Raw genomic sequence first — 9552 nt, forward strand, 5'->3', positions numbered from 1 at the left:
TACTACTCAGTAGCCACCCTATACTAGTACTACATGTACCAACCAGAAAATACCATATCATTTCTACTAAATGCGCAGTACTGCCTAGCAGTATCATTACTATGCGTCTGTAACGGTTTTAAACTGCTCAGTGCAGTACATCCCTCAGAAAACCTAGCACACTACAACACTCGTTGCTTTATAACTTCATTACATTTATATATCAGACAATTTTCCCTTCAATGCGTAACCTTTTGTGTTTCAGCTACTACCTCTAAGTAACAGCTAACGATTCAGAGTCAACCAATCTACTATGAAAACAAAACATTGTCATTACCCCCACTTCGGGACGTGTGCCTCGTAGTCCCAATATTCGCGGCTCTTTAAGCTATTCACTTCAGCGTAGACCCGGGATTTACTGCCGGCGGCCGGGCCCGGCATGGCGGCCAGAGGGGGCTCGGGTAGGGCCACGAGTGGGGCCAGCGGAACCGAGCCTCCACTGACAGCAGAGCGGGGCGGCGACAGGGGACTAGAGGGCGGCCCCGCTGTGCGCCCGCAACCGTCTAGTAACTCGGGCAGTGCCCGGCACTTGAAGCGCAGCCGCGGCGTAAACTGCAGTGCGGGGCGGAGGAGCTGGGACAGGCTGCGCGGGAGGAGGAGCTCGCACAACGGAAGAGCCAGGATAGGCCCAAGCGCCGAACTCGCAGTGGCTGTAAAGCCGGCGAATCAGAAACCACTACTGAGAATATGGTTACTGGTAGAATATAGTGAAAGGGGAGGGAACGGCGTCTCCGGGGACTATATGGGTGGAGAATTGCTGCTAATAGGATCTTAGCAACTCTGAATAAGTAGACATCCAACCGCAAATCTTCCAAATGAGGATGTGGCAGTTCTTGCTCCTTGTAGTCCAGAGTACTCTCGCGCCAAGAGGTGACATAAACAGTAATGCGTTCGGAACCGTCTAGTATGTAACCTAAGCCCGGATGCGGTGGTATTAGTAAATCCAAATTCTTCCATTAACTCTGGTTCATACTGGTGCCAGGAAGTACAATGTACTGGTTTATCTGGAGGTAAAACGCCAGGAAGTTATGGTTGCTATGCACACGCTGGGTGTTTTAGAACTAGAAGATCCGGCGGACTCTCATCAGATGTATTTTGGTTGAAGGGAGTATAATTTTGTGTAAGTTTGCCCTGCCTTGAGATGTTGCTGTTACCGTGTAAAGCAGTGGATTTAATGCCAGTGTGAGATATTCATAACCGTGGTTAATTGCAGTGTCCCTACTACACTTGGTGGCTTTTAAGTCCTTATCTGTACAATGTTCCTACCTCTGAAATTCGAAATGCAAGTCTAAATTAAAAGGGGGACGAAGATCCCAAAGTATGGACGTGTTTTAAAGACTGCTCTTGTAAACTTAGAAAGTTGCTAGAATAACAAGAGATGCGCTAACGTGCATTTTCTAAACTATAGGAAATCTGAAACTGAAGTATGTCATTATTTAATGTCTTCAATCCTCCGTGTTTTGCCAAAAAAAGCTAAATAATGTATGATGAGCACACTAAAATATAAAGCAAATTTGAACAGTTAAGCGATATAACGTTGTATGGGATTCAGATACTTTAGGTTTATAATTTATTTGCTTGGATTTTTTAAAACAATTTGATACATGTGTTGCTGGCATAGCGTGTTTTCTTGCATAATCTGTGCGGTGTGTTTTGATTTTGTGAGAGCACGTATTAATAAAATAGTTTTATTATCCCATTTAGATTTGTTACCGGAACCCGGAAATTTGAACCAAGTCGCTGGTAGGAGGAGCTGGCTATGGCTTTCAGAAGGAGCTGTGTCGTAATCAAAACAGGAAGAAGTTGCTCACAGTTTAGAAACAACAGCTTTGATTGGTCTCTCTCTCACTCTGTCTCTCTCTTTCTCAGAATTCAGATGAGTTTGGAATAGGTGTAGTAGTTAAGACTTGGGACGTGATGCTTTGGTATTCTTTGTGTCCCAAATACATTTTGTATAGTAAATAAACTTTCTACTCTACTGGGCAAGATATCTCTTCAACTGTTTGGTTACATTTATTGTCCGATCCCTGCTGAGATGCTCGATTCTTTTTCCTGGCCATTAGTGTCAACTATTAAGCTGTTTTATTTATTTTTATGAGAAAGATCCACTGGACAGAGACAATTTTTAAGGTTATCACCTGTCTCTCCTTGTGCAGTCATATCCTGCAAAATAAAAATGGCAAATGTCCTGGGATTTTAGGACAAAGTTAAGTTTTCTTTAATAGATGTATAAAACAAATATTTGTATTTGAAACGCCAAAATGTTATATGAACATACTTCTCACCTGTCAAGATTTTTGCCTCATAATTTTGGTCTGTTTCTCCAAAGAATTGTGGTTTTCTGGCAAATCATTGAAAACTAAAGTCAAAAAAATGACAAAAATGTGAGTTGGACTTCATATCCTTTCTAAAATCCATGCTAATGCAAAACCTGTTCTATTAACTTTCTATGTTTGCAAGAACAGTAATTAAATTTTGTCCATATTTTGGGCATTTGTACCCCCCATTCATTATAACTTTGTCCAGCTCTGAGAGGTATGTATACGAGACAGCATAAGCAATTCAAATGCTGCAAGTTATTCTTATGATTATCTTGGCCCAAAAAAAGTGAAGTGCTGTCCACATGTGTGTTTGTCCTGCAAAATCTTAATACTTTTAGAAAAAAATGCCTAGAAATGCACTTTGGGTATCTGAAAATAAAGCAGCACTACCCTTTTTTCAGCAGTGGTCCATGGAGAAAAAGTTACAAGACCGGTGTAAATAGTAAAGTATTTACATTGACAGTTATAAGTCAGTGTAGTTCTTGTAACTCTAACATCTTGCAAGTAATAACTGGATTAATACTGTAGAAAGTGTAATGAACATATTTTAATGATTATTTTAATATGCTTTTAGCTTAAAAAATGCAACTGTTTCAAATTTTATTTTTCCCATCTGAAAAGAACAGCTTGACCTATATCGGAGTTCATTAGATTATAGCAAACAAATGGTAAATGTTTCTTTTAATCGTGTAACCACAAAAGGAATTTAGTACCTTCTACTAGCTTGTAATGTCTCTGAGATAAGCCCGCTAAAAGTAAACACACAAACCATGTCAAGATTGTAGCACAGGAAATGCTTTAAGCTATATTCACATATTCATACCTTTTTATGTTTACTCTTTTCAACCTTGGATACGTGCTTTTATCATAAGTTGAGCTTTGAACTTTGTATAAACCAGTCCATTTTTAAGATGTAAAAAGGCTTACATTTGTACATATGATTGAATCTCTCTATTTTGAGAGATTCCAGTATAGTGATACATGTGTTTGCATCCAGAATCCTTGACAGTCTGTATGTTGAACTGAATTGCTGCACGATATTGTGTGTTACCAAGTTTACCTTTTCAAAGGGAAAACAGTGTAAAGAAGTTTAGTAGTATTACATTTCAGCAAGGAATTCAAGATACTTTAATGAAGTTAAGTTACAAAAATTATGAAGGACGAGAGATTTTGGTATTATATAGGTTTGTAAAGAGTTAATTCAAGAGATGTAACGAAGTAAGTTGTAAAATTATGTAGGTGGATACTCTTAATAGCATATGACTGAGAGGGCATGGTATAGGATTAGTTCTATAAAGGCTGCCTGCTCCAAATTGCTGTATATAGAAGGTTTATAGTTTAGGTATACATGGGATGCATGAGACTGGTGGAGAGGTGGATGGGAGTAGTTAGAAAGAGAAGTCTTGTTTAAGAAGGGGGGATGAAAAAAGACTGCATTGATTCAAGTTTAGGAGTGGAAGTTGGGAGGGGGTATAGTGACTCCAAGTAGAGGAGGGCAAAAAGTTATCAATAATCTTCTAAGAAGTTTGTGCTTTTGCTAGAAGTTTCAACCAGCTCCATGTTATAAACTGGGAGTTGTGAAGTCATTCATTCTCGTGTAGGGGTGGTGTTCTAGAGTCTGGAAATGTAATTGGTGTATAGTGTGTTCCCCGGTGAATTACTTGCTTTAGTAGTGCTTAGAGAAAATTTATCACCAGAATAGAGGACCCCCATGGGGGTGTATGGCAATAATGTTTTTTAATGCAGGGCATTTTTTCAGGATAATATGTCAGCTTGTATGCCATAACTAGCTGAGAGATGTTATGTGGTGGTTACGTTATATCCAGTTTAGCTGTTTTAAGGCTTGGCAGTGGTGAGTTCAGTGTGCAGTGTTGATAGCAAATTTAGCAACTTTGTTGTAACAGGATGTATATATTTTAGTATGGGCTTAGGTTTGTAAGGATAGGTGAAGCAAATAGGATGTGGCTAGGGCTTTTCTTGCCGGGTCTGTAAGGTATTTTGCCTTGAAAAGGGATCCAAGCTTCTTGTGTCTTTGTTTGAAGACCGTGTTGATCAAATTTAAGATTGCTATCTATTATAATGTCTAGTAATTCAGTATGCGATACTATCGCAGTTTTAGTATTTGCAGATGTAACCAGGAAAGAGTTTTTGATGAAGATAATATTTTGGGGGTGAAGGGAATCTATTTTGTTTTATTGGGCTTTAGTAGGTTTGAATTTTTCCTTCTGGTTTCAACTGAAGAGAGAGATTTCTTGGATTCTGGATATTTGGCAGCTGTACATAAAGTCAGATCATCAGGGTACTGTACTAAATTTGCTTAGTCTATGGCAGTGTAAAAGATTGCTTATAAAAATATTAAAGTGAGGGGTTCCTAGAATATAGCACTGAGGAATATCTATGGTAAATGGAAGTCCTGTTACCATTTGACTTGGTTGGGTTTCAGATAGATAACTAAGGCACCATTTAAGGAAGGATTGAAACAGACCTATAGAAGAAAGTTCAGTGAATAAATGTTGATGTAATATAGTGGTGAAAGCTTTAGGTAAGTCATGAAACACAGTTGACACTTAAGTTACTATTGCTCCTGTGCTGGTTTATAGTGTGGGTGAAGTGAACGAGGGTGGTGGTTGCTCTGTAGTGGGGTTTAAAACCATGCTGTGCTTCAGAAATCCAATTATTTGAATTTAGGTGCTCTAGAAGCTGAGCATGAATTATTTTTTTTCAAGTATTTTTGATTGGGGGAGGGGTTGCACTGGGCTTGTAGTTATTAAACTCTAGATGTGCCACTTTTGTGTAAAGATACAGTAAAGGATTTTTTCCAGATGGAAAGAGTGCATCTCTGATATAGATCTATTTGTCAAAAGCAATTGCATCTTCGGCCATTTTTAAGTAGTCTGAGGGGAGTTGATAAGCAGCTAGGGTGGTTGGCTTTAGCTTGTGTAGGAGTTTTTTTAATGGTGGTGGTAGGGGCTGAGCTGAAGTCAAATAGCTAAGGATATTTAGTAGAGGCTACAGGTACTGAGAGGGTAGTGGGAGTATTAATGTTTGTGAGGGCCAATATAGTCTGTATAAAATAGTTGTTAAACTGTGTGGGAATTGAATCAGCAGTATTGTTGGATGTAAGGGTTGGGGGGTTGGCCTGGATGTAAATGTTTGTGTCTGTCTACAAGAGTTTTTGGTTATTTTGATGTTCATTTTGGAGGATGCTTGTCTTGTTTTTATTGGGTATTTTGTCCTTTCCCTTTTTTGCCTGAAAAAGTTGAAATGTATTTTGTGTTCTAATTGAGCCACTCTGTCCAAGCTTTGTCATGCTATAGCATTAATTTATTAGTTAGTCATGACACAGGATTGGATTTGATCCTTTTTGCTACGTTTTGGGATGAGGTTATTGGAAATTTATAAGAATATCTTACTGAAGTGTGTGACAGCAGAGTCTTTGAGCATATATTTTTAGTATTTTCTAGTTATATTCTGTTATGGATTTGATAAAAGTATGTTTGCCAAAGTTTTGAGTGAAGAATTTGGTTAAATTTTTTTATCTTGGCTTTTGTAACTTCTGTGAGCATAAGTAGTTGGTCATTTAGCCTGTCGGGAAGGTTACTACTTGCCCTAATTTTGTTGGGCCTGTTAGTAAGACTCCAGGCTATAGTTGATTACCTACCAGGAGTACTTTTGTAGACTCTAGTAACTGTGTAAAACCATATGGGGTTTATGGAATCATATTGGGTGTTGCTGTTAATAAGCTGCTAATCTATATTCATTTCTTCTAATATTATTGTTTCATGTTAGATATCCAATACAAGATATTTTCCACAGTAATAATGTTTTTACTTGGTGGGATATATTGGTCACTACCCAAAGCATTTTCATATTATTTGAGGTGTGATACAAGTAGTTCTGTATTATTAAACTGTGTATTTCCTGTGCACATGTGGTGATGTTTAGGGAATTCTTGCAGATGATGGTAATTCCACTTGCCTGTTTATTTGTCTTGTCAAGGCTTTTTTTTTTTTTTAAAGCTAGGTTTCTGTAGCTATTCTTATGTCTGGGGAATATTTGGCAGTACAAGCATGTATGTCCTGGATTTTATTGCATAAGGTTCTAAGATTGATATGTAGGTGGAGAAGGCTCATCACAAAAACCTGTTTATTTGAAACAGGTTCTCTGGTATTTTTTTTGACTTAAGATTAACTGTTAGAAAAACTCCCAAAATCAGAGACTTTTTTTTTTTATCCATGTTTAGCTTTGTCCATGTTTTGACCAAAAACCTTGAGAGGCAAGGTTTTGGAGCAGTAATAGAGAACACTAGACCATGCGTAATTGGCAGTCCTGAAATCAGTGCTGGGTTTCCTTTTGTCAGTACAAAGGTTGGTCTTTGGTATGGATGAAGCTTATTTTATTTTTAACCACTTAAGTTAGAACAAGAGGTTTTACATCACTATGCATCGACTAAACCTCAGAGATTTACCAAAAAATCAAACAACTTGAGATGGGACAAAATCAAGGTCATTATATAGTTAAATGGAACAGTAGGTTTTGTTGTGTCAATATGCATTTTCTGAACAGTAAGAATTATGACTGGGAGGGACAGTGTAAAAATCAGAGACATTGTAGGACACTATTTGCATCAACACATACTTTCTGAAACAAAAATAATAAGTTCATAACTCCAATGGTGGACATTATTTTTAGACTACCATTTTTAGTTTTGTTTTACCTGAAAAGCAAACATTTTATGAGGAGCTCATCAAAAGTATGAGGCAAATCCCAGTCGATCTGTAAAATCAGGCACTGCAGGTGATGGATCTGTGATTTTTTTTTTTTTTTTTTAACTGTTTAATGTCTAAACTGTTAGTGGTAGGTGGCAGCTGTCAAACTACACAACCGCCTTAACATTCTGAGCACTATGTAAGCATACTACTGTGATCCAGTGTTTTCCATTATTGCCAGGTTTGGAAGCCGGTATATCACTGTGGAAACTGCATACCCAACATGGTTCCACTAGTAATGCTGGATATAAGGATTTACAAAAAAGTGAACTCAACAGGAGACTGTGCAGCAGCTCCTAGATATTATGCAACTGCTATAGCATTGAGACCTAAGAAAAAAAAAAACACTGACAGTCCAGTGTTCTCCATTGTCACCAAGATGTTTTGCAACTCACTTCCACACACACACACTCTCATACATATGTATAAATCTTGTAGACCACTCTACTTATGTGGAAGTGTGCATTTCCCCCACTGATGGAAGTGTTTCTGAAATGTAGCTGCTTAAATTGGAATCAGCAAAGGTCAGACACATGAATTTAGAAATGCAGATGTGTAGTTCAGAAGTCACCAAAGAAAGGTGAAAAAAAAAGCATATACATGTTTATTTTTTTACAAAATAATTTACCATATTTCTTAGTGCGAGGTGTGGAAAGTGTCACTCTTATGTGCATTAAGAAGTCCTTGAGGCTTGGGTGTTCGTTTAAGTAGCTTATCAAATACAAATACATCAGGATGGATGGCAGGAACATCGCACTTGAACTGTTTGACTGACTACATCCTTGTATGCTCATGCTCTCAATCTGGCCGCTCGCTCAAAATGGCACTCTTGCTTATATGTGCTCAGTACTTGCATGCATATGATGACTCACTGGAAAGCTTCTTAAAGGTATATCTCATGCACACTGATCCACATCCTTTCTCTTTACTGAGCTATCTCATAAAACAACATTAGAATAGGCATGCAATTATACAGACACTAATAAAGAAAAATAACTTTCATGGCCAGGTTGCCGTGTGTCTGGAAGTAGGTTTCGTAATGCAACCTGATCTCAATGACCTAATAGGACTAGGTTTAGCAACAGGATCAGTCACTGGGGAATGTTCTGCTTGAGGAGTCTCCAGGATTTTCTAAGGAATCGGGATTGGTGATGGACTGTCCTCTGCAAGGGGAACATTAGACAATTCAGTCTGCGAACTAGAGTCTTTGTCACAGGCAAGATGCTGTAACACTGGTTCGGACACTGTTAAATACTTCCGATTTCTTCTGAATTCCACTCCTTGTGATTCCACAATATGCGATATCAGCTCTTGACACAAACATTTCACAAATCTGATGCGATCAAAACCTTTTGACGCCTGCATTCTTTTTTGTAAAGAATGGAGCAGTTTGCTGGTTTTATCAAAGTAAGACTTCTGGGACAAACTCTGTTTCAACAATTGCACTTTTACTGCTTTGTTGTTCTTGGCACTTGGAGCCAATAAATTACTATTGATTGGTAATGTGGTTCTGGTTTGCACTGATATAAGTGTATGGGCAGGTGAACCAAGATGATTATCGCAAGAAATGTTTCTGAGATTTAACAAGGTGAGAAAACATTCAGTATAGTCACGTCTGGATTTCTCTAACAGCTGTTTTGAACTTTGAACAGCATGTTCAGCCAAGCCATTTGACTGAGGATATTCAGGACAGGGGATCTGCCACCCAGAAAATTCTAGTTTAAGACAAGTGTTATTTGCTGCCTTCTGTTGCCTATTTTTGTGCTTGCTGCAAATGTTTTTCTTTCTTTGTGTAATTTTTAGTAAGCTACACGGCAGCTGCTTAACACTTGCTGACTGTAGTTTTTATAAAATCTTAAGTGAATGAGTGACTGTGTGTGCTCTTTATACATGGTAGTTAGGCAATTGATCAGGTATATTATTTATAGTCTAGCCACTGCAATTTCTGCTACCCAGGTTATGAAGAGGTTTAAGGAATTCCATTTAACATGAAGGAGGAGACTTTTCTAGAGGAGAGGAGTGCTCTATCATGTTAACAGTGAATAATGAGTAGAGGAAGACACAGAAACAGCTGCTATATCCAGTTTAAAAACTTTTACTTCAGTGCACAAACAGTAACACAAGTGCTTTCACCAAATAGGCATTATCAGGTGTATCAAAAAGCACTAACAAGTACACACCCTTTATACAAACTGAAAATCACATGACATATATTTAAACTAAAAGATATATAGTACATTTAAAAACACAATGAACATTTTAAAACACAAAATATATATAATTATAAAAACAATGAAAAAGCTGTATATCTTACTTATGATATTATATTGTTAAAACTATCTTTTTAGGGGTCTCGGCTTCAATTTAGGTTTTAAAGGAACCGACCCATTTAGTCCATGCCCTGCATCCCCCCTTCAACCTTA

General features: G+C 37.9%; 1 long non-coding RNA gene across 1 annotated transcript; it reads left to right on the top strand.

Moving 5' to 3' along the window:
- The first annotated feature begins 218 nt into the window (after positions 1-218).
- Positions 219-2029, top strand: LOC122810330. Its single transcript, XR_006366083.1, has 2 exons — positions 219-1159; positions 1744-2029. It is a non-coding gene; the product is annotated as an uncharacterized LOC122810330 (long non-coding RNA).
- The last annotated feature ends 7523 nt before the right edge of the window (positions 2030-9552 follow it).

Source organism: Protopterus annectens, chromosome 8.part1 (assembly GCF_019279795.1).
Source record: "Protopterus annectens isolate FY-2018-M chromosome 8.part1, PAN1.0, whole genome shotgun sequence".
NCBI classification, from domain to species: Eukaryota; Metazoa; Chordata; order Ceratodontiformes; family Protopteridae; genus Protopterus; species Protopterus annectens.